We start from the raw sequence: 27,119 nt of genomic DNA, 5'->3' as shown, positions 1-27,119 counted from the left end.
GAAAGAAAGAAAAAAAAACTCTGCTTGTGACTCAGTCTAGATTTAGAAAAGCTGAGCTTTTTAGTAACAGTGAGAAAAATTGACAAAATTTGTTTATTTCTGTTGATTTTTTTCTTCATATAAATTTGTGGATCAACACTGTATTTTAAAGTCTATCCAGGAAAACAGCACAAATACAAATGTGGATTCACAAATCAAACCTTCAAAAGGGACTCTTCACTAGCAAAATCACCTCAAGAAGAAAGTTTAAACCACTTTGTCTTAATGCACTAAGACCAAACTCAAAGAGGCCCCCAAAGTCTTGCCAACCTATGTCTAACCTTGCTAGTTTTTATTGTTGGTTTTGTTCTGTTGTTGTAGTGGTGGTGGTTATTATTTTGTTGTTCTTATTGCTGTTACTATTGTTGGACTATGAAACTCAACTTAAGTATCCAAAGAGCAAAACTGTACAGTGAACTGATTAAAGCAGAAAAGTCCCATAATCTCAGCATGAAGGCCAAAGGAAATTAAAACATACTCAAATAGCAGCAAGCACTCATAAAAAAGCTCACAACTGGACTGCAAAAGAAATATTGATCTTCAGCTTTGAATATTCTCACTTTAGCTACTATGTATGATTGGGGTCAGTACCCTCTATGCTGGAATTCCTTTGAAGGCCTTGACTCATATAGACAGAACATCAGGTTCAGGGTAACTTTATTTAAGTGAACTACATCTGAGCCTGCTTACAAAAGAACCAAGAATATTCTTATTGAAGTGAAGGAGTGGAGATGTTGGAAAGAATAAACAGAAAAATTACTGATGTCATCAATGCTTTTAAAAATTGCAATAGGTGTGATTGGGTAAAGTTTTATTTAAATAGACTTGAGTAAATGAAAATTGTCTCCATATCTTGTTTAAACTTCACTGATCCATTTACATTCATTTCTTTTCTAAATACTATTCAATATTTGGAATATTATTCATTGGAAATAACTATATAACCTTCCAAATATGACCCTAAAAATAGCCCATTAAAAGGTGCTTTTTTGTCTTTGTACTTGAATTTAGCTGGTGACTCTGGCCTTTCACATGCCAAGCAGTGCTTTCAGATGAGTAAAAGAATTCTAAGACTCCACTGGCTTTAGCAACTCTGTGCAAATGTTTCTAATTTAAAAATACAATTCCAAATGCTAGAAAATAGAAAAAGGCTGTTTGTATACTGGACAAAAGTCAGTGTTCTCCCTTATATAGGGTCCTGCCTTTAGCTTGAAAAATTTGAAAACTAACCTACACTTCAGACACAAAATGATTCAAAGAGACTTTGAGAAAAATAATCACCTAGTAGCAATATTTTGAAGATATTTGTCTTTAAAGATTCTGAAGGGAAGGCAAGTATTGGCCTACAGAGAAACCAAAAGATTTCAGGGACATGCAGGGAACTTTTGGTATAGATCATGGCTCAAGAAACAAGAATCAAATTCTAAGCTCTCATCCTCCTGCTGTATAAGTACAATCATTTTTTCTTCAATTCTACACAAAATTATTAACAGTCTTCTACACTGAACCTTCCTCACTGCAAAAATAGTTTTTGCTTGCAAGGAACCTATTATCCATTAGCAAGTGTGTTTATTCTTAGTGAACAAGCTTCTTCCACTTCAAAGAGCTATGCTGCCTTTACACACAAGATCCTTCTGATTGCTCAAAGATGAACACAAAGAAATTTATTCTTTAAGCCTTGAGATGTTCAACTCAAGAGCCAAGACTCTGGCCATTAAAGAATTTGTGGGTTAGTCTCACAAAAATAGAGCATCATCTGTATCTGTCCTCAGGTGCCACAGCACCATCCATGACTTTCATTTAAAAGAAAAACAGAAGCCAGAAAAAAAGGAAATTTCTCTCCAGGGAACTTTAGTGACATAATCAAAACAAGTAAAAAAATATGAACGTCAGATATTCAGACAATAATTCAGCCTACAGCAGCAGTGCTGATAATCCCTTGAATGAAATCTTTATATTCTTTTGTTAATCATCCTGCAGTCTTGGATGAAAAAAATAATTAAATTATGCTTTTTCTTTAAATTACCATACAACCTATGTATTTAAATGTAAATTTTTTATGGAAACTATATAATAAACCTTTCATTAAAATTTTCCTTGTTGATGTATGCAAACCAGGTCAGTTTCTGCTGGATTTGCATACTTGGTTTTATTCCTAATTCAACTTCTTGTTAAAGGTTTAAAATGGAGAAAATGTCAGATTACAAATAAAGCAAATACTGCTTATATGTCTAGTGAACACTGACACCATTTACAGGTTTTCCCCCTCTTTTCCTTGGGGTAGAGAGCCCTGTCAATAATCATTACTTATTAAAAAGGCTGCCTTTCCCTACTACAGGATGTAGAAAGAGAGCACAGAGAGGCAGAAATAATTACCTTAGGCTTTTCTTTAAAGACCTCCCAAGAATGGAATAAAAGGAAATCAACTAAGAACATGAAATACCCCCATCATGTGCCATCTCTCCACACGCGCACACACACAAGGTTGGGAAGTACACCCACACTCCATTATTCATATCAACTGCATCAAAAGAATTCAAAAAAAAAAATCTGGGGTCTTCCAGAGAGATAGACACCTATTTTCAATCTATTGAATATGCTCATACTACACTTGCAAATCCTTTATCCCTCCACAAAACTCAAGCTAGATTTGCTAAAAGGAGTCTCTAAGCACCTCCTGAGAAAATGTGCTCTTAGAAATGACTGCTTCAACCAAAGCAGAGAAGAGCTGCAAGTTACTGGCTCTACTGCCATTCTGGCTTGTGGCAGATTCCTTCCTTCCCCTTTCCTTCCAGTCTCCCAATTCATCTGCTAGCCTCCCCCGCCCCCCCATAGCAGACTATAGGCAAAAGGACTTGATTCTGGAACTTACTAACAAGTACACAAATCCTATCTTTTAAAAAAGTTTCAAGGGTTAAATAACACTCTTGGTAAGATCACAGGTAAGTGATGTGAAAAATTACCAGATGACTGAAAGCAAACCGGGTGTTTTTACCAGCACGGAAGAGTTAATGATGAGCACTTTCTTTCTTTCCCCAGATGTTAGGGCTCAAAACAGAAATACAGTATCAAGACAGCATAACCTGACAGTTTCTGCAGAATAGGCTTGCACAGAACTTGAACTGGCATGCTGGGGGTTTGTCCTAAATAACCTTCACAGGTTGCACAAACTGTTCCCATATCCTGATCAATAGTCAGATAAAACAGGTTCCTGAGAATTCTTTAGAGTAAGAATAAGGTGAGGGGTGGGGGTGGGAGGTCAATTAGCTACCTAAAACGTTAATAAAAATAGAAAATATACACCTCCAAAACCTAAAATGCTGTTTTGCTTCGGGTAATCTGGCCAGTATTGGCACCAATTGCGCCCTGGATGAACATGCTACCTCCTAAGGGTGACATGTTTCAAAAGCGTTGGATGTTCTCACCCTCCAGTGCAGAGAACTCTGTCCCAGACCGTCTATATTTTACAGGAACTGAGAGATGAGGTTCACACCCCACCTTTGGGAAAGGAACAAAAGCTAACGCTTGGCAGAAGTGTGTATTGGGGTGGGGGGAACCCTTCTCTTTCCAAAGGACCTTAGAACCCTAGAGGTGGCAACTCTGCAGGGCTCCTTTCATATATCCTTCTAGTTAACTCACAGTCAGTGGACACAGAATCCAACAATCAATTTCTGTACCTTGGAATGGCTACCGAAAGGCTGAGGGGTGATCAGTTTAGCTCTTCGCCTAGGATCGCCTCCTTTCCCTACCTCCCCCAATGGTTTCTAATTAACCCTTCCAGGTCCCCTCCAGGGCTGGAAGCGTCTTCCCTACATTCTACCAACACCCCCAACAAATAGCCATTCCTCATGGGACATAACTTCCCTTTGTGGTTTATCCTCGGTCAATTTGCGAGTGCTTTTGTCCCCTTCCTTCCCAGCAACGGGCGGGGAAAGGGTTGGGAGCTTTGGGGAAGGCCCACCCTCCCTCCCTAACCCTCTAAAGGAACCGGATCCGGGAGCTCGCCGGCAGGTCTGCAGTGAGAAGGGATCACACTGGAGTTAAGCCTTTGAAAGGAGTTGGGAGATCGGTTCTCATTTGGGACCCACTAAAGTAGGACCGGTGGAGCTTGAGGATCTCCCTCCCTTTCTCATCCCCCAGACTCCACACACAGTCCACAACAGGCCGACGCCTTTACCCTCCGTGTGACCAGTTGGAACCATCTCCCATGCTCTGCCCCAAACCTGGGATGGCGGGGAGGGGCAGGGGGGTGTTAAAGACAGGCAGCTAAGGAGAAAGACAGCAGGAGAGCAGAAAGGAAACTCGGTAGTAAATTATAATTGAGACAGCGTGTTTACTTACGAAATTTGGGGCTGGTGATAGTTTCTGGTGTAGTGGTGGTGGAGAAGGAGGAGGAAGAGGAAGAGGAGGAAGAAGAGGCGGCAGCATCCTGAAAGGGAGACAGGGTCCAGGAGGGAGTAGAATCATGAAGGTAGGAGGAGGTAGCATATGCCGCAGTGGGCCAGGAGGGCATCGCCTGGGTACTGGGGGTTCCTGGCACTGGGGGTCGGGAGCCCAGCGTGCTGCTACTGAAGAAAGGGACGGTGGTGGACAGGACCGTCGGGGGGACCGCAGTGTTCCGTGCTGTGGTGGAGCGCGGGCTGGCCCGGATAGGCACTCGGTGCCCGGGAAAGCGAGTGGGTGCCCGCGTGATAGTGGTCAGGCGAGTACTAATCCGGTTGGGCGTCCTGGAGGAGGCGGCGCCGGCGGCGGAGGGGGTGGCGGGGGACGTGGTTGAAGTGGTGGTGGTGGTGGTCTCCATAGCCTTGGGGAAAGAGCTGGGCTTGGAAAGGAAGAAAGGGTCCTGGCCCATCCCCTTGGAGTCCACCAGGTCGGTGGGCACGTACTCCTTGACGGAGCCCACCAGGATCCATTTGAGGAGCTTGAGGCTGAGCCCCAAGCCGATGAAGCCGATGAACAGAGGCACCACGCACAGCCACGTCTGCTGCCGGTTCCACACACGATGCAGTCGCTACAGCGTAACTCCCGGGGGGGGGGGGGGGGGGGGGGGGGGGGCTCGGCCGCCCCTTCGCCGCCGCCGTCCGGGCCCCCGCCCGCCGCCGCCGCCGCAGCCGCCGCGGTGCCCTCCTCGGCTGAGGCGGCGGCTGCCGAAGCGGCACCAGGTGGTAGAAAGCGGCCGCCCCTTCACTCATCCTAGGAGCGGGTCTTCAACTTCGCCCCCCCCCCCCCCCCCCCCCCCGAGGGCCGCGCCAGAGGCATGGGGCCGCGTGGGCAGGGCGCGGGCGCGGGCGCGGGCTCCGGCGGCGGCGGCGGGCTCGGGCGCCTGAAATTTCAATTTAGAGTAAAAAAAATCCAAAAGTAAAGAAAAAGGTCAAGATTATGGTGGAGAAGAATAAGCAAAAAAAAAAAAAAAAAAAAAAAAAGAAAGAAAGAAAGAAAGAAAAGAAAAATCCAAGGTGCTTTTTAAATATTCACTTATATATTTTATTTATATATGCATTTATTTGTTTGTAAAACTGAGAGTCAAACCCAGTACCTCACACATGTGAAGCAAGTTCTCTCTCACTGAGCCAAAACCTCATCCCCCTCTTTTTTTAAAGCATTACATGAGGACAGAAGAAGAGAAATTTCTGTGAGCTTGAAAAATTTTAGTAAAGGTAAATAGCCAATCCTCTTGCTAAAAGTTAGAGAATGAAATTCACATAAAACTGCAAGAAAATGTTTTGATTAATCCAAGGTTATAAGAAGAAAACAAGAAGTATTATACTATTTGAGTTGATAATGAATACGTGCTGGAAAGCTATGGTCAGGAAAGATGGTATAAATGTCTGAGTGTGTCTGTACAAACACACATACACAAATATATACATATATGTATATATAAGTGTATATATATACATATATATGCATATATATTTATTTATTTATTTATCTATTTATAATTTCTAACCCTATTTCTTAAGAGGTCAAGAAACAATGACCAACATAGCATTAACAAACATTCATAGATCCCAGATTGTGATCTTAAATACAATTTACAATTTTAACAAGGAGATTCTTGGAAAATTGACTGAGTATGGGAAATGCATATAATAACCCTGAAATATTTTGATATTCCACATAACAAGAAAGCTATCAAAGACTATTAGATTCATGTTAAAAGAGTTCAAAAGGCAAATAAAAAAGGTTTATGCTGACGAAAGCTGGAAGAACTTGAGCTGTAATGAAGACAAAAATTACATTTTGAAACATACCAAATGCATTTAAATCCATGAATTTCTATTTTCAATATTTTTTCTCTCTCGATCAAAGGAGAGAATATCAATAATTTATCCTCCTAGTCTAGTTAACCTCTGTCCCTGGGTGATTAAATTGTAGATGAGAAAAAGTGTTTCCTAAAAATTATTTCAACTAATAAATAAAAACAAATTAATAGAATTGAAATATCAACATTTTGCAAGCCCCAGTGAATTAAAGGATCTAGGCTTTGACTATCAAAGACTGTTTACATGAATAAATAATAAAAAGATATAATGTGCCTCTTGATGAACAAATATACCACCACTATAACTTTGCCAAAGGTATTAATCTTGAGTTTAATCCAGCTGGATTAAAAGTAGAGGGACATTTTATCCTGAAGCACAACTATGCCCTCAGCAAAATTCAGACTGTGGGAAGTAACAAGTCAAAAGGTTAGTTTCCTCAAATGAAGTAGTTATAAGAACAGAAAAAATGATTTAAAGAAATTTAAAGATGTCGCTTTTGGAAAGCTTAGACTGCTGTGTCTAGGGATAAAAACTAGTTTAAAAATACTATAGGGATAATGCAAGGAAGAGAGCCCTAAAAGCCATGAGGGTTGTTCTTTTGGAAGGAGAGAACTGTGGTTGGTATTGGATAACTTGGGGGCAACTGGAAAGGCTGGATGGAACTTTTGCTTGATTTGTGAAGTATGTCATGGGATCATGAAAGGGAAAAGATCAGGAAAAAAAACTCAGCCAATTTGCAAGCAAGAATGAAAAAGAGTTTATCAATTAAGAAACATAAGGATTTAAAACAGAACAGCTTCTCAAATCTAGGATTGAAAGAGGAATTCTTTAAATATAACCTAACTTTATATCTCAAGGGACTAGGAAATAAAGAACAAAGAAAATTAGCATAAAGTGTAAATAATAAGGATCAAAAGAGAAAATAGAGACAAGAAAAACTATAGAAGAAAAATCAACAAAATGAAGAGATGGGTTTTTGAAAATGTAAAGAAAGTAGACAAACATTTAGCTAAACTAAGGGGGGGAAGAAGTCTCAAATAAATAAGATCAGAAATGAATGTCAAAGACTATAATTTAATGATCAAATAGAGAGTATTGTACAGATAACAAAAATGATGTCAAAGACCATTAGATTCATGTTAAAAGAGTGCAAAAGCCCATTAAAAAAGGTTTATGCTGACAAAATCTGGAAGAACTTGAGCTGTAATGAAGACAGATAGTATTTTCACAATGATTGTCAAATTTTCTGGAAAGATTAAGATATTTTTTCCTGGTAAAATCTTTCAGTTGGACAAAGTGGGTCAAGGAAAACAGACTACATGTGTGGTTCTTCTGACAGTAAGTTATGAACATGAGGTCCTTACATTTATATTAGATGTGAGGTGTAAAACAAGAAAACTCAAAACAAAAGAGATTATAAGAGGCCAACATTTATGAGATAATTTTGTCATACACAGAACTACTAGCTTAGAAAAAAGAGACTGTAATTGATCTGTAAAGAACCATGTAAGCTCTCAGAGTTCTACCAGAAAGAAGCTGGCTGAGAAAGCTCCTCAGCCCTCCTTGAGGGCATATTCTCCAGTGCTCTGTCATGTCATCATCATCTTTAACAGTGGAGAAGACAGGACTTCTTAGGGCATTGAAACAAGTGGATAGGAGAGCAGTGATAACAAAGAGTCTCTATATTAGGTTCAGACATGGCTCTTGATCCAAAGACTTGGAAACTAGACACAAGTTACCTGCTCTTTATGCCCCCAAAGGACATTGGGGAAGAGAAAATCAGAACTCTGTTTTATGAAAGAACAAAATATGAGGCACACAAAAGCCACTTAACAACAGCAATTCCAAAGTCCTTCTGAGTATGTCATATGGTCTCATGTTCCTGGATGCGATGTGCTCTCTCCTCTGGGTGGACCTTCATAGGACACTGCTCTTCTTCATAAAACAGAGTTCTGAGGTGCTCTTCCGCACTGTCCTTTGAGAGCATGAAGAGCAGATAACTTGTTTCTATTTTCCAAGTCTTTAGATCAAGAGCCATGTCTGAACCTAATTTAGAGACTCTTTGTATTACTGTGGTCCTAGACTTGTATCACTGATCATTTAATGAATAGATGTGCTGGCCTCATCTATCCATCTATCCTCAGCACTATAGGGGAGAGGCTGGGTACACTCTGTGCTGAGAATAGACAGTTTCTGACTATTAGACTTAGAGGTAGTCATGAGATTTTCATAAGTTAATGAAATTTGAGCAGAAGTGGTGTGTGATACTTCTAGCAAGAAAATTTAAAAGTGATTTGTGCTTTTCTAAAGTTACTGGAAATGTTTCAATACTCTGCAACAATATTTCCTCAATTGAAGACACAAGAAAAGAAATTATTTATAAAAAGATGTTGAAGGACAATATAACATCATGAGCATCTAGGGAGAGTCTCCTAACCCTTTGGGGGCACTAGAAACATGGATTTCTTTAATCTGACCTAAGACTTGAGATAATCTGTCCACCCAATTGATCTGAAGCTTGGTTCAGTCATGCTGTTCTTAGAGAAGTCATTCAAAGTCCCATCCTTGGCTTTCTGGGGTCTCTCTTATTGTTGCCCCATAGCTCTGGGATATTGTTGCTCAGCCTTTCAGATGCCACTTCTAAACCACCAAGTCTTCCAGGAAAGAGAAAGTGCCATGTACATTGCTAAAGTTTCATCATTAATGATTCTCAGACTAGAAATTTCTGATTTGTTATTTGTTAAAAGGAAGGCATTTTCAGAGGGACTGTTAGAAGAAATTATATGATCTTTCATTATCATTACCTGAAGTCAAATTTTAATCTTTGTATTTCCAGGCTGTCTTGGAGGCACTTAGTCTATTTTCAGGCCCTAACTACATTTGGTTTCCTTGATGATTATAATATGTTGCATTATTTACTCTGATTAAACTTTTCCAATCTGTTATGTTTTCCCTTTTCACTCTATGTGAAAACTGAGATTTCAAGTGTAGTTTCATCAATCTGACTGAGTCTTGGTGGATTTTATACTTAATTTTATTGTTCTCGGTTCTTGGAAACATCTTCTAATAAGTTAGATTTAAATAGAAAAAAAAGATAATTCACACAAAAATAAGCAAAAGATATATATATTAAAAATTGAAATGGTTGATCTTATTTTAGGAGAATAGGATCACATACCACACAAATAATAAATGTGAAAACTGGAATTGAAAATTCAAATGGTCACTGATAATATTCCAGACAGTACTCAAAATAATGTTTTTCTGAGTAACTTCCTAACTGCATCAATTTTGTCTTAATTTTTGAAAGAGAATAAGGAGTTTCTGGTAATACTTTATTTAGCTGTGCATTACATAAAGAAATTACTATCTGTTATCATACAATTATAGTCTTAATTTTTGTCTAGATTGCACAACACTCCTATAAGCCATTTCAGTTTGTACCTTAAGTCAGTAGTTCAAGGCCAGATGTCCTGATGTCAGAACCTCCAATGACATTGTAAGCATCTAATTGTCTATATTAATTTCTTAATTCACCTACAGCAATTTCTTTTTCCTGAGTCAAACACTGACTGATGAAGTGATTTTTTCCTGTGAGTTTACTTTTATGTTTATTTAAAAGCCATGGCAGAAATCCAATCCTTTGCCTGCCGAGTTCAGTACTCTCTTCTTCAGGAATGTGCTCTCTATTTTATCTATGAGGTTGGAAAGAGTGTTGCCATATTCCTATATCCATAACCACTTTTAATTAGCCCAGGACTGGCCGGCTGAATAAAGTGATTCAGTAAAAGCATTTCTCTGGAATTTCTAGAGTTGAATCTGGAGAAACAGTCTCAAACCTTCTCTGTTAGTAAAGCTATGAGATAAAAGACCTAGAGGTTTCCAGTGACTGTTTATTTCTTACCCTGTAGAGGAAGCTGTTTTGATAGTATAGAGCTGACATCCCAAGGACAACAGAATAGTGGATAGAAGCCTCTTTTTCTTTCAATCTTGAGGAAGCATTTTGATCTTTTCACATACAGTAGAATCAATAGTTGTGTTTTTATCACTTGTATCCAAGAAAAGTCTTCAATAAGAAAAAAAAAACAGTCTGTGTGAAACTGCAGCATTCCAATATGGATGCAAGTGCTTTAGGAAAAGTAGTTTACAGTTATAGCAGTTAATACAGTGAGCAGTCAAGATATGAGTGCTAATACTGCAAATATAAGTTAGAAAGAATAGACATGCATTCCTTGCTGCTTATTCCATTGCATTTTTATTAAAAAATGCTTTATGATTGAAAGTTGGTGAAATTTACTCAGTTATGTTTGTATGGGTAATACATATGGCACAGTAAATTAGATCTGAAGTTACCCTCTTTTCAAATTTTGAAAACAGGATGGATGCAATAAAAAATGCAAACCAAAATTACCAAACTAGGGAAAAAAAAAAAAACAACATTGGTATTTTCATGCAGCAGAAAGAGAATAAAAACTCCCAGCAGATGTGAAGGCTGAAGCCACACTGAGGCACAGATGATTACAGGCAGCTGGGGTCTGGTTTTTGAGGAGTAACAGGGCTGGGGGCAAAGAGCTGGGATGAGACTTCTTATTTAGTTAAAGGACTCTGAATCACATTTTGCTTTTTACAACCTGGGACCTAAGCAGTTATGAGCCTAGAGAGGAGGAAAGATAAAGACAAGCTTTCATGGCAGACATGATCTTGAAGATTTAATGCATATTATTCTTAGTATCTCTCCATGTTATGAGTGGTTACAGTGTGATAACTTCTTTTGTTCAACTGTGGTCATGGGTCAAGCTTGAAAGAAGTAACTACAAGGTGAGAGAGAATAAGAGAGGAGGGAACAATTTGCATAAACAATAACAAAATTTTTCTATTTACTTCCATGAAGCCCAGATTCCAACTCACATTTAAATTAAATGCTAAGATCTGGCTTCCTAATAAAAGCAGCAATTACAATGTGAGTTCTATTCAATAACTTACATTAAATAACTTACTTCATATAACAATGTTATCAAGCCTTTAGAAAAAAACATAATTGCATCAAATATGAGCACGAAATCATAAACCAAAGTATTATGGTTTGGTTATATTATATCTTCCTTAAACTCATGTGTGAGACAGTACAAGACAGTAAATTTAGAGGTACAGTGATTAGATTATGATAGCTGTACTCTAAACAGTGGATTAATCCATTTGCAGAATTAACTGGATAGGATGTGAATAGAGGAATTAGGTCACTAAGGATATGACTTTGGGGTTCATATTTTGTCTCTGATGAGCAGAGTTCTTCCTTTGCTTTCTGTCTTAAACTGGGTAGCCATCTTCCATATAGATCTGCTTCATGTTAGCCTAGAGTAATGGAATTGGCTGACCATGGGCTGAATATATGAAACCGTGAGCCAAAATAAGCTTTTTCTTCTCTAAGTTGTTCTCATTGGGTCTTTTGGTTACAGTGAAAAAAATTTGACTAAAACACAAAGACAAAAAAGACATCAATATTTCTGTATTACAATTTCCCCCAAAAAAGAGTGAATAGCAGAGAATTGATACCTGAAAAGATAAGTGTGAATTTTCAAATTAAAGATTGAATTCTGAACAGAATGCATGATCAATAAAGATAAATCCATACATAAGCACATCTTAGTGAAAATGGAGATCATCAAAGAGAAAGAGAATAATCTTAAGAATTACCACATGATAGAAACAGATTATGTGCAAAGGAAAGACAGAGGTGAACAGCTTCTTATCAACAACAACACAGGTTAGAAAACAATTGAATCTTATTTTCAAAGTACTTAGAGAAAGAAGTATTGATCTAAATTTTATATTTAACCAAACTGTCACTCCAGTGTGAGACAAAGCAAATACTATGATGATTTTCCTACCATCATCACTCAGGGAAAGTATTATTAGAGAGTTATTTCATCAAGATTAAAAGTGAACTCAAATGCGAGATTTGAGATACAGAACAGAAGGTTGAATACAGTAATTGATTAAATATATCAGAAACTAAGTACAAGTAACTACTGACTACCTAAGTAATCACAAATTTTTGTTAATTTAAAATTAAAATTCGTAAAATAATAACAAAATCAGGGAGGTGGAGAGCAATTTTCAGTGAGTCATTAAATTGTATTAAAAATTTTGTTGTGGTAAGAAAGTAGAGATAAATACTCATTGATTATAAAATTTGTTAGAAAAGTGTCACACTAAAGATTGAGTTGGCTATCTTCAGTATGCACTTTAAATACATATTTCACTTTGGGCTTCAAGATGATACCCACATTAGAAGGCAGGAGCCCACATTAGAAGATCAGTGATAGACACAGCTCCTCTGTCTCAGACCTGTCCCAGTTCTGAGACTCATATTCCAATCTCCCTGCAGATCTTGAGGGAATGACACTTCTGCTGTTGCTTCTGCTGGGGTTAACATTGTCCTAATGGCTTATCTACAAGCTGCTGCCTACATCTTTGTAAATAATCTTTTTTTTAATGAATATAATACCTTTATTTCATTTATTTATTTGTATGTTGTGCTGTGGATCAAACCCAGTGCCTCACATGTGTGAGGCAAGCCCTCTACAGCTGAGCCACAGCTCCAGCCCCTGTACATATTTTTATTACTAAAATATCTTCAAATTCAGATGTCTAATTTTAGTGTGATATATATATATATATATATATATATATATATATATATATAATTTTTTTTTAATTTCAAACTATAGAAATAACAAAAAATGCAACCTATGGCTCTGAAGCCTAGAGCAAAGAGAGAGAGAGAGAGAGAGAGAGAGATTGATTCAGCATAGTGCTGGAAAGTTCTAGCCAGAACCACTGGGCAAGAAAAAGAGATGAAAGGCACCTAGACTGGAAAACAAGAAGATGAACTTTCTCTATTTACAGAGACCATAATTTTATTTTTATAAAATTCTAAAGAATCCACAAAAATATTAAAAATTAATCAGTAAAGTTGAAGAATATAAAGTCAACACACAGAAGTCTGGAGAGTTTCTATACATTAATAGGATATTTAAAGAGTTAACAACAAAGCAATCACATTTATAATGGCCACAGAAGAAAATACTTAGAAATAAATTTAAGAAGGCAAAAGTCATCACACTGAAAATCATAAAAGATTGGTGAAAGAAGCTGAAGAAGATAAATAAATTGAAACATATTCTGTATTCATGAATTAGAAAAATTACTAGTGTTAAAATGTTTATACTGATCAAAGTATTTTACAGATTTAAAGAAAACCCTATCAAAATCCTGATAACAGTTTCACAGAAATATTTTTAAAAATTCTAAAATTAGTGCATATTCATAAAATACCAATAATAGTGAAAATAATCTTGAAAAAAATAAACAAAGCTGGAGGCATTAAACTACCTGACTTCAAACCATACTATAAAGCTTTAGGCACCCAAATCCCAAATAACATGGTACTGGCACAAAAAAATGGGTGATGAATTGACCAATAGAACAAAATAGAGAGCTCAGAAATAAACCCAGGGACTTAGAGCCAACTCTTTTTTTTTTTTTTTTTTTTGGCAGTGGTAAGAACACTTAATGGAACAAGGACAATTTCTGCACTAAGAGGTGTTGGTACACCAGATATCACATGAAGAAGAATATAATTGTATTTGCATCCTTATCTCACAAAAAGATCCACTTAAAATAGGTTATGACCTTAAACATAATAGCTAAAATTATAAAACTGATAGCAGAAAACACAGTGGAAAATCTCCATGAAAATGGTTCAAGCATTGTTTTATATATATATATAATCCCCATGGCAAAGGTAATAAAATTTAAAAAATGGAAAAATGGAATTACAACAAACTAAAACTCTCTACAGGTGAGGAAACAATTAACAAAATGAACAGAAAACCTATGGAATGAGAGAAGTTTGTCATTCTCACATCTGTTAATATAAAAATATATCCACATAACTTAATAGCAAGGATCTGAATAGATATTTCTTAAAAGATGAGACATAAGTGGCCAATAGGCATATGAAAAAATGCTCAACATGAGTCATTAGAGAAAATGCATTTTTAAACCACAATGAGATGTCACTTTTATTCTTGATAGTATACCTGTTATGGAGCAGATAACAAATGTTATAGAATATGTGGGGAAAAAATCTTTTGCGCATCTTTGGTGTATAATGTAAATTAATATAGCCATTATGCAATCTGATCAAAATCCCAATGGCATTCTTCATAAAAATAGATAAAGCAATCATAAAATTTCTGGAATTATAAGAGACCCAAAATAGCTAAAGCAATCTTTAGCATGAAGACTGAAGCAGGTGGCATCACTATACCAGACATTAAACTATATTATAGAGCAATAGTAACAAAAACAGTATGGTATTGGCACCATAATAAGCTAGTAGAATAATGGTACAGAATAGAGGGCACAGAGACTAACCCACAAAATTACAATTATTTTATATTAGATAAAGATGCCAAAAACATTCATTGGAGAAAAGATAGCATCTTCAATAAATGGTGCTGGGAAAACTGGAAATCCATATACAACAAAACAAAATTAAATCCCTATCTCTCAACATGCACAAAACTTAACTCAAAATGGATCAAGGACATAGGAATTAAACCAGAGACTCTGTGTCTAACAAAAGAAAAAGTAGGCCCTAATCTTCATCATGTGGAATTAGGCCCCAACTTCCTTAATAAGACTTCTATAGCACAAGAATTAAAACCAAGAATCAAAAAATTGGATGGAATCAAACTAAGAAGTTTTTCTCAGCAAAAGGATCAATCTGTGAAGTTAACAGAGAGTCCACATTCAGGGAGCAAATTTTTAATCTTCACACATTGGATAGTGCACTAATCTCTAAGGTATATAAAGAACTCAAAAAGCTAAGCACTGAAAAAACAAATAACCCAATCAACAAATGGGCCAAGGACCTGAGCAGATACCTCTCAGAAGAGGATATACAATCAACCAACAAATATATGAAAAATGCTCATCATCTCTAGCAATCAGAGAAATGCAAATCAAAACTATTCTAAAATATAATCTCCCTCCAGTAAGAATGGCATCTATTATGAAGATAAACAACACAAATAACAATAAGTGTTGGTGAGGATGTGGGGGAAAAGGTACATTCATACATTGCTGGTGGAGCTGCAACTTGGTACATCCAATATGAAAAGCAGTATGGAGATTTCTTGGAAATCTGGGGATGGAGCCACCATTTGACCCAGTTATCCCTTTCCTTGGACTATACCAAAAGGTCTTTAAACAGTATAATATAGGGACACAGCCACATCAATATTCATACCAGCACAATTCACAATAGCTAAACTGGAGCAAACCTAGATGCTCTTTAGTGGATGAATGAATAACAAAAATGTGGCATATATACACAATAGAATTTTAGTCAGCATTAAAAGAGAATAAAATCGTGTCATTTGCACATAAATGGATGCAGTTGGAGAAGATAATGCTAAGCAAAGTTAGCCAATCCCCCCAAAACAAATGCTGAAAGTTTTATATAATATAAGGTGGCTGACTCAGAGCGGGGTAGGGATGGGGAGCATGGGAGGATTAGATGAATTCTAGGTAGGGAAGAGGGTGGGAGGGAAAGAGAGGGGGCAGAAGATTAGCAAGGGTAGTGAAATGTGATGGACATCCTTATCCAAAGTATATGTATGAAGACTCAAATTGGGTGTCAACATACTTTATATATAAATAGATATGAAAAATTGTGGTTTATATGTGTAATAAGAATTGTAATGCCAAAAAATACAACGAAGTACATGCATAAAAGCATGAATTGTTGTAAACATATTCTATATACAAAGAAATGAAAAATTGTACTCTATATGTGTAATAAGAATTGTAATGCATTCCACTGTCATTTATTTTAAAAAAATAAAATCAACAAAACTAAAAAAAATATAGAATGAAAAATTTTCAACCAATTACAAAATAAGACTATCAAATGACCCAACAATCTGTTTCTTGGTTATATATCCAGCGGAAATCAAATCAGGATGTCTAAGCATCTGCACTCTTATGCTCACAAAGCCAAGATATGTAATCAATTTATTCTTTATCAAAGTATAAATGAATAAAGAAGATGTGGTATATGTAGACTATAGAAAACTATTAAGCTTTTAGAAAGAAGGCAATCAGGGGTCTGTTTGTGGCTCAGTGATAAAATGCTTGCCTAACATGTGAGGCACTGGGTTCAATCCTCAGCACCATATAAAAATAAGTAAATAAAATAAAGGTATTGTGTCCATCTGCACTATGTTTTTAAAAAGAAGTAAATTTATCCTTTATGACAACATAGATGAGGCTGGAAGACACTATACTAAATGTAATAAGCTAGGCAAAAAAAAATATTTCCTGATGTCTCTTATACATGGGATCTAAGAAGTCTGGACTCAGAAGCAGAAAAGAGAATGATTGTTACCAGGAACTGGAAGGTAAGTGTTGGGGGATATTAGTCATAGGGTAGACAATTTTCATAAGAGATAGGGAGAAGGAATAGGTTCAAGAACTCTATTGTGCAACATGGTGACTACAGTTAATAACAACATATTGCATTCTTGACAATTGGCAACAGTACATTTTAAATGATCTCAACACAAAAAATAAGAATGTGAATTATATACAATGATTATTTTGATTTAGTCATTCCATGATGTATACATTCCTGATAAATATGTATGTCTTTTGTCACTTAAAAACAAATAGTTGCAATAAAAGAGAACACAGACATTTTATTAATCTGATGGTAGGCAGAAAAAACATCATACATAGAAGAATAATAAAGACAAACAACCTGATGGAAATATTTCTAAATACATCAGTATTTCAATATATGTGCATATAAGAAATTACATAATCAAAACACCAAATCTGATAAACTAAGATAATCATAATAAAAGCTAATTATATGCAATAAAATACAGTACTATTGCATACAGGATCAATGGACCTGAAATAAAACCATGGAGGGAGGCTGAAAATAAGAGAAATACAGTAAAAATATGAAGTATAAAAGTATCAACTTAACAAATACACCACTGTAGCCATTTTAATATGGAGAAAAAAACACTTCAGGCAAAAACCTTCATAAGGTAAAGTGAGAAGCTCAACAGTTATAAAAGAACAAGTTTCCAGGAAACTGTAAGTCATAAACCTGTGTGTATCTAATTGTAGTTTGTTCTAGTACATGTTGCAGATTCATCTAAAGTGTGTATACTAAGAGGGTAACATACAATTTTCTCAAGTACACATAGACATTTACAGAACACCTGGGGAAACATTCTCTTCAAACTTCAGTTTTCTTTTCAGGAAAAAAAAGTATTCATAATATTATTGAAATTTTAAATAATTGATGGATATAAAGCAATTAGTACTGTTTCTAATGCATAGTAGGAATTAGTTATCATCATCTCCATTCCTGTTAAACACAAAATACCTGGCCTACTTGTATATTCTCCTCTTTGAGCAAGATGTTTAAATATGCTCACGTTTAAATATAAATAAAATCAGAGACCAAATACTTCTTTAAAAAGATCCATTCACATGAAGGTGCCTTTTCCTCTAAAATTACTTTGCTTTATTGGTATCATGAAATTTATCTTGCTATGTCAGGCATGATCATCTCCATTCTACCTCCAATGTGAACTCTCTGAGCATGTGTCAGATATTTACCAGGTAATTGTATTCAGCAAAAATTCCTTGGAAGGATAATCTATCCTGGACCATGGCTCTTCCTCAGGCTCTGTTTGCTCCTGTTTGTACATCGAAAGCTGATTTTCATGGCCAGCTGTGTTTCAAGAACCAACTATGCCAAGAATGGTTCTTTCTGTCTGAAGACTCAGTTTATTGCATTGGCTTCAGAATACAGATTCCAATATAGGTGCAAGATGCAGGAAAAAGGGGCATTTATTGCTGAATGGACATTAAGATACACACAAGGCTTGGGAGGGCTTTTCTTATTTTTTTGTTTTTATTGTAGTTTTTAAAATTGAAATGTAACAAAATGTAAAGAATGCTTACATCACAATTGTTCAATGAATATTCAAAACATGCATATACCTGTGTAAGCAACATGCAAAGATAGGAAATTGAACATTCTAGCACCCTCAGATTCCTTCTCATTACTTCCTCCAAATAAAATACTGTTATGGTTTGGATGGGAGTTATCCCCCAAAAGTGCATGTGTGAGACAATGCAAGAAGGTCAGAGGAGAAATGATTGGGTCATGAAAGTCTTAACCCAATCAGCGAATTAATCTCCTGATATGGATTAACTGAGTGGTGACTGAAGGCATGTAGGGTGTGGCTGTAGGAGGTGGTTATTTGGATTATATATTTGTATCTGGAAAGTGAAGACCTCTCTCTGATTTCTGATCATCACATGAGCTTTTTCCCTCTGATAGCATGATGTCCTGCCTCACTCTGAGCCCTGAGGAATGGTGCCTGGTGTCTTTGGGCTGAGAATTCCCAAACTGGGAACCCCCAAATAAACTTTTCCTCCCCTAAAATTGTTCTGGTCAGATTTTTTAGTTGAAGCAGTAAAAGAGCTGAATAAAACAAATTACCTTCTCTTCTAATGGAATGGATTAGTTCTGCTAGTGTTTGATGTTAGTATAAATGGAATCATATGGTGTGTGCTATTTGTGATTATTTAGTATTCCTTTGAACACTAGTATGTTTGTGAATTTCATATAAATGTTCACATGAACATACTTGTAGTTTTCCATTGTCATTGCTACTTACTATTCCAGTGTGTGAAGGTAGCAAAAATGTGTTCATTTTTATCTTAATGGCCATCTGGAGAGCTTCTTGTTTTATGCTATCACAAACAGTACTATTATAAATGTTCTTGCACATCTCTTTTGGAGAACACATAAATACATTTCTCTTCAGACTGTGTGTCTATATGGAACATTTGGGTCACAAGTGTACCATGCGCCACTTTAGCTGATACCACCAGACAGTGTTCAAAAGCTGCTACAATCACACTCCCACTTAGTGTATGGATGCTCCAGTTGCTATTTTCTTGATTTTCTGTAGTTTTATTTTCACATTAATACACAATCATTTAAATGTTTTGGGGGATGTGTATATCTCAAAGTCCTTTAAGTGCTAATAATGATTTTGAGCACTTTTTCATTAGTTATTCAGATATTCTCTGTATGGGATGTCCCTATCCACCTTTAATTCAGAGACCTATACTAAATTAAATTAAAATAAAGTCATATTTTAATATTTTTAGATATTCTACTAAATATTTCTTATGACTTCTATGGGTAATAATTTATTTTCTCAGTGTAAAATATTTATTTTTATTTATTTGTTTTTTAAAAATATTTATTTCTTAGTTTTAGGTGAACAAAATATTTTATTTTATATTTTTGTGGTGCTAAGGATTGAACCAACTGCCTCGTGCATGCTAGGTGGTCACTACCACTGAATCACAATCCCAGCCCTTTATTTACTTGTTTTTACAAGGGATTGAACTCAGGGATGCTTAACCATTGAGACACATCTCCAGCCCTTTTTTATTTTTCATTTTGAGACAGGGTCTTGCAAAGTTGCTTATTGCCTTGCTAAGTTGCTGAGGCTGGCCTCAAACTTGCAATTCTCCTGCCTCAACCTCCTGAGCAACCTGGATTTCAGGTGTACACCACCATACCCAGCTCATTGTAAAAGTTTTTGTGTAAATTAAGCCTCTCTTCATTTTATTAACACATACCTCATTGAAATTCCTCTCATCTATCATAACAGCCTAAATCTTATGAAATGCCAGCAGGTACATAGGGAAACAGAGGAGGAATAAAAATTGTCATAAATTCAAGAAACTTATTTTCTAAATTTGAGTTACTTTTCATTTATAATACATATTCACAATTACCAAAATATATCTAGATAGTACCATGTTTTCTTGATTCTTACTACAATGGTATTGTTTAGGTCTTTCTTTGAATAATCTACAAATCACATAAAAATAAAAATTAATAAATATTGCATTGGAAATCTAGGGAGCTGAAAGAACAAAGTGCTAAGACAAGAGTGAACATGGCATCACTGGGTATCTCTTTCTTATGGAGAAGGAAACCAGGGTTTGCTGAATATTTGACAGAACAGCTTATATTGCTTGGATTAGCCTGCTAACAAAAATTATAAGAGCTGAAGAAAATCCAAGCCAAAGAAAAATGATAAAGGCGACACTGGAGAACCATTAGAACTGGCAAAAATTCGAAGGAATGCATTCTTTAAAAAGTAAGATTAAGATTCACCTTTTTACAACTTTGCACTGAGGACACTTGATAGTTATACCATGCTATGAGTAAATGCAATCCAAACAAAATAGGTTCTCTGCACAGAGGAGATATAAATAGGAGTTCAACAGAGAGCAGCTGCACAGAATCAAAAGCCACATAGGAAAAAACAAAGAATCTGTATACGAATTTGTTGCTAGTCAGGGATGTCATCTGATGTACTCAAATCTAAGATGCAAGAAGATTAGTAAAAGGCATAAACTGGAAGACTAAATATGTAAGCATAGATTTTTGCATCTGCCTAGTGCTGGGAAGCATATGGCTGTTCAAGATCCACAAATTTGGGGTGACTTAAAAAACTCAGACTTTTAGTTATGACATCAGAAGGACAAGGATTAAAATGATCTAATAGTATCTCTGCCTGTCAGAATAAAAACAACTCACAACCTTTCATTTTTGTTTTTCCAGAAATATAGCAGCACTTAGAATTTCGTCAATTAAAAATTTTTAATTTATCCTGATTTGTTCACAGTGATGACAGAATGCAATTCATTTCATATTTCACATATAGAACACAATTTTTCAAGACAGTCTTGTACACAATGTATTTTCACACCATTCATGTCTTAATAGTTTCACACCATTCATGTCTTAATAGTTTCACACCATACATATCTTAAGAGTTTCTCCAAAATTTTCTACACAATGTGGAAACTGATTAAAAAAAAATGCAAAGCCTGATATATAACAGAAACAATTGAATGAGAACCAAGAAAAATAACAGACTATAAAAAGAGACCCTTGTGTGATTCACTTATTGGAGCTTTCAGATAGGAACTTTAAAATAACTATGATTAATATGTTCAATAGAACAGAGGATAAAAATTTCGATCAGAGGCCTGGAATTCATAAAAAGAGTAAAACTGTTCTATGAATGAAACAAAATAATTGAAGTTAAGTTTTCAGTTGATGGGGTTTATAGCAGTATTAAAACCATGGGAAAGGATTTGTGACTTGTTGTTCTTTTTTTCCCCTGAATTACAATTTTAGCTTTTATTTAAGGAAGAATATAACATTTTCACCCTAAACACAAATACAACAGTAGTAAAATTTGTACATAATAGGTGGTCAATAAATATCAAGTGAGGGGATATGTTAATGTACTCCATAAAAATCCCCCAATTTTGTCAACATAAATACTTCAACAAGTCATACCTTACACATGGTATCTGTGTAACAAATTACTATACAAAATCCAGTATTTAAAAATATAACAACAATCTTTTTGTGCAAAATACATGATAGACTGAAATTTGAGTAAAGAAAAATGTTCTTTCATGCTGTGCTCCAAACCTCTTACTTGGGTACTTCTTTGAAAAAGGAATAGAATCTAATAACACACTTTGTAAGAAACTGAATTCTTCAGAGTTAGACATAGTAAGAGTATCATAACGGGGCTCAATAGGGGTATGTCAGAAAAAACCATACTAAGGTAAGGTGATCAATTTTCTCTCAATAAATAAATGCAATTATTCCCTGCAAAAGCCTTCAATGGGCAAGGTGTAGCTACAGTTCATAATATTCAATAAGTACTTAATGAGCACAGACTGTGTAATAGACCAAGAACCAGCAAACTTTTTCTGTAAAGAGCCAAATAGTAAATATTTAGGCTTTTCAGACCATATGGTCTCAATGGTAACTACTCAATTCAGCTGTTGTACCCCAAAACTGCCACAGTCAATATATAAACAAATGAGCATGGCTAGGTTCCAATAAAACTGTCTTTCCTGTAATTATCACATGACACAAAGCATTCTATATTTTTATTTTTTTAAGGTGGACAAAGTACCTTTAGTTTATTTATTTATCTGTTTATTTTTATGTGATACTGAGAATCAAACCCAGTGCCTTGAACATACCAGGCAGGCACTCCAACATTGAGCCACACCCGCAGCTCCAGTGTTCTTTTGATTTTGTTTTTCATTGAAAAATGTAAAAACCAGTCTTAACTTGCAGGCCACATCAAAATAGATAATGGGCTGAATGTGGCCCATGGTTTGCCAACTCCTGAACTGGGAATGTAGTTCAGTGGCAGAGCACTTGCCTAGCATGCATTAGGCCTTGGGTTACTGCATCCACAACCTGCTTTCTAAAACTCAAGACACAAATTTCTTATTCTTCATTTAACATAATCTTGAATATTAAATATTCAAAGTCAACTATCTTCTGCCGCTCTGAGGGGCTCGCTGCACCTCTGGGTCAAGCCCCAGGCCCTGAGGTCTCTGGTGAGAACCGAGCAGCAAGTCTGTGCCGCCAGTGATTCCGGGAGCGCCTCGCCGCCCTCCAATGCCCCGCCTAGGGAATGCGCCCTGGAATGGCGCGGAGCTGCGCGGCCTGGTGGCTGGGAGCTCAGCCTGCGGCGGTCCTGCAGTCAGCCACAGAGCATGGCAGGCTCTAGCCCCTTCAGAGGCATGGGCGCCTTTGCTCAGCCTCGCGCGCAGCACAGCCAGAAGGTGAGCGCAAGGGGGTTGGGAACTGGGGCGGGTGGGTGGGGGAGGCATGGGGTGGGTAGGGGGCGGAGGCACGCGGGTGGGGGGCGGAGGCACGGGGTGGGGGGCGGAGGCACGGGGGTGGGGGGCGGAGGCACGGGGGTGGGGGGCGGAGGCACGGGGGTGGGGGGCGGAGGCACGGGGGTGGGGGGCGGAGGCGGCGGCAGGGCAGCGCCTCAGGCTCCAGGCCCCTTGCTCCCTGCGCTTTCAGTTTGCTCTGCCTGGCGAGCGGCTCGCGCAAGGCGGCTGTGCCAGCGGCCCGGCTGAAACAGTGTGCTTAGCAACCCGCACTGGGACGCGGATTTTCTAGCGCCTCAGCAGCGCTGGGGGCGTCGCACCCTTGCAGGTCGCCCGCAGACCCGCCCGCTCCTGGCCGGGTTGGGGAGGATTTGTGATTTGGAAGACAAGTCTGAAGAAAATTTCCATACTGACACACAGAAAGAAGAAAGGATGCAACACACACACAAAAAAAAAAAAAAAAAAAAAAAAAAATTAAATGAATGTGGGAGGTTGCAAAAAAAAATTCTAATCAGAGTTTCAGATTAAAAGGAGAAAAAAAATGATGAACCAGAAGAATTATTAAAAAGAACTTCTGGAGAATTTTCTAAATATGTTGATACATCAACATGGGTTCATGATAGCCGAAGCAAAATAAATACAAATTCACTTTTAATCATATTCTATTTAAACTGCAAAAAATAAAAAAAAATGAAAAAAATATAAAATCCGTCCCAGTAAATAAGACCCATCACCATTAGGTGAACAGCAATAAGAATATTGCTGACTTGACTAAGAGACTATGGAAGATAATACAATAGTAGTGACATATTTAAAGTAATGAAAGAAAGAAAAATTCAACCTAGAATTCTATATCTTGCCAAAATATCCGTAAAAAATGAATGTAAACATTTTAGACCAACAAAATAAAAGCAAAACAAAAAAGCCAAACCTTAGAGAATGCTGCAGAAAAGAAAATAGAGCAGTCCAAAAGACCAATCTAAATAAATATTAATTATAGTACATTGCATAGGTTAAAATGTATGTAAAGATAAACTGTGTTAAGATTATTGCAAAGAACAACTAAAATAGATTTGAACTATTATAAATTTCTTGCATTATAAGGGAAGTGTCTAATCACTTAAAATCAAAATTGAATATCTAAAACATTTAAAAATGTGTTTTAACAGGATCTGTGATTATAACATTGATCAGCTATAAAGAAGTTTAAACTTTTGCAAACACACAGAGACAGAATTATGTTTCATGAAGTGGCAAAAGAAATTATTTTTTTTCATAATTTTATACATTTTGTTAAAAAAATTATGAGGCAGACACCCAAGGAGATATTTCACAAAACAAATTAGTATCTCAAATTAAGCCACCAAAGGATTGCTGGGAATGTACAAGATGCCATTAACAATGGCAAAGATCAATTGATTCACAATTGAACAATTTCGAGTTTTTGAAGTTTCAGATAAATGTGCATGATATAAAACATTACACAATTAACATTTTGTAAGACAAAATCACCTTAATACTTTAAAAAATTAATTGACATAATGTGATTTAAAATGTTCTTTTAAAATAAATAAAATATTCTTTTATGGTATGCCACACAAGTTTTATCTTTTTAAAAAATCATTTTTACCAGTGGTTTATAAATTATATTTATCTCTATTTTTAAAAATTAACTTTGGTTTTATTGACTGTATCTATTATTGGTGTATTTTTAATTTCCATTGATTATTCTCTTATCTCCATCAATCTTTCTTTGGCTTTGATCTATGTTGTTCTTTTGACTTTCTGAGAAAGAATAAATTACTGATTTTCAACCTTTTGATTTTCCCAATATATGTGTTATGGAACAAATCTCCTTTTAAAGACTACTTTGGCTATATCTCACAAATTTTGATGTAATGTTTTTTATTTGGTTAAAACTGTTCTAATTTATTTTGTGCTTCACTCTTTGACCCATTGGTCTTTAATGTGTATAGCAGTTAACAGTCAAACATATGGGGATTCCCCATTTATCTTCCAGTGTTGATTTCTAGCTTAATTCCAACGTGGTCAGTGTGAAAGAAATCCTTATATGATTGAGTATGTGGATATACATTGAGAGTGAATTTTTGGCCCAGAATATATTTTATTTTGGTACACATTACATGAACACTGGAGGAAATAGTATATTACTCAATGGCTGGGTGAAGATATCTCTGCAAATCAATTAGTTTCAGTCCTTTAATATTGTCACAAAATATATTATATCAACACTGTGCAACAGAATTATAATATAAGCTACATGTGAAATTTTAAAGTATAAGTGGCAATATTTAAAAAGATAAGACTGAAAAATTAATTGATTGAAAATTTAGGCTCCCCAAAACAGCATGCAACAGTTACATTTTTCTCTACATGCTTACCAACACTAGCATTTTCTCTTTTGTTTGAGTGGTACTTTGTAATTTTAATTTGGATTTTCCTGATAAGTAATCACATTTGTCACTTTTTCATATGCTTTTTTTCCAATTTGCATATATTTTGTGAGGTATCTTTTCAAGTTCCCTCATTTTTTTAAATTAAGTTTTCTTTCTTTTTAATGGATATATTAGAGGACTTAATGTTTTGGATGTGCAAGTTTTGTTGTTTGTATTGCAAATACTTCTTTCCAGTCTGTGACTTGCCTTTTCAATTTCAAAGGGTATATTTTGATTATCAAAAGCTTTTAAATTTTAATAAAGTATCATCTTTCAATCATTAATTCTGTTGAATTAGGTTAAACATTAAAAGTGATCTGAACTGGTACTATTCTTTGTGTAAAAGCTTATTTTTAAATTTAATTATTTATCAAATGTGTTTAACACATTAAAAATGTACATATTTATGGAGTACCATGTGGTGAATAGTTAAATGTATATGTTGTGTAAATACAGATTAAATTTATTTAACATTTATAAAGTGCTTCAGATTTTTCTTTCTTCTTTTGTAAGTTTTGTTGTGCTTTTCAAGGGGTGTTTCTATGTTTCCAAAGTTCTAGGCTGGTTCATAATCTTCATCTGTTTCCTATACTCAGAGAACTAGTGGCTTAAAGACTCAGAGCATGAGTGAAACCATTTGTGTCAGAACAACTTCCTAGCTGGACTTTTGTGGCTGCATCATTCAATCTCCTTAAAATTCTTAAAGTATAAAATTGCCTTTCATTTCATAGATTTATTGAGAAGTAGCACAACTTATACTTTGCACAGTGCCCAAAATGTGCCCAATGCCCAGTGAATATTAACTATTGCCAACTAATATGACAATATGTACTTGGAGGATAGGGGGATGAAGGTGAGGATATTCACTAAGTGAAGCCAAGATTTCAGTTCAGGGGCCTCACATGTTGGGTTAGGGGTATCTCTCATGGATTTCACACATGACACAGACCATGACCCTCTGTTAAAAATAAGGTCACAATCAGAGCTTATCTCTAATAAAGACTAGAATTACTCAGCTGAAATGCTCATTAGCAAAGCCTTCTTGGGGCTAACTTTGTAATTTCTTTTGAAACCATTTTATTGGGGAAGGGGCATACTATTAGGGATCAAACTCTAAAATTTCTGCATGCTAGGCAAGCAGTCTACCACTGAGCTACATCTCCAGCCTTTTTAATTTCATTTTGAGACAAGGTCTCACTAGTTTTATGTTATACTATGTAAAATGTGTCCCAGAGCAGTACTTACTAGCTGTGTACCACAAAAAGTGTACTTACTGGCTGTGTACCATACAGGACAAGTAACTTAGTTTCTCTTTGCCTTAATTTCCCCATTTGTATAACAGGGATTATAAGAGAACTGAATTCCTAAGGTTGAGGGGAAATCTTTAGCATAGATTAAGGGTCACTAAATCTACCTGTCCCCAACATCATGGTTGTCCTTGTTGTCATTTGCATCTTGTGGTAGTAATGTCTCACCTTGTAATTGCTCTCCTCTGTGCCCCAATAGT

General features: G+C 36.2%; 2 pseudogenes; both read right to left on the bottom strand.

Moving 5' to 3' along the window:
- LOC143410603 (E3 SUMO-protein ligase ZBED1-like) overlaps window positions 1-4,241 on the bottom strand; it is a 35,991-nt pseudogene extending 31,750 nt beyond the window's left edge.
- Window positions 4,242-4,372: 131 nt separating this feature from the next.
- On the bottom strand, window positions 4,373-5,231 carry LOC143410602 (pro-neuregulin-3, membrane-bound isoform pseudogene; annotated as a pseudogene).
- Between the last annotated feature and the right edge of the window lie 21,888 nt (window positions 5,232-27,119).

This window comes from Callospermophilus lateralis, chromosome 11 (assembly GCF_048772815.1).
Source record: "Callospermophilus lateralis isolate mCalLat2 chromosome 11, mCalLat2.hap1, whole genome shotgun sequence".
In the NCBI taxonomy this organism is placed as follows: domain Eukaryota; kingdom Metazoa; phylum Chordata; class Mammalia; order Rodentia; family Sciuridae; genus Callospermophilus; species Callospermophilus lateralis.
The sequence above is the reverse complement of the archived record's forward strand: the minus strand, read 5'-3'. Positions and strand labels throughout refer to the sequence as shown.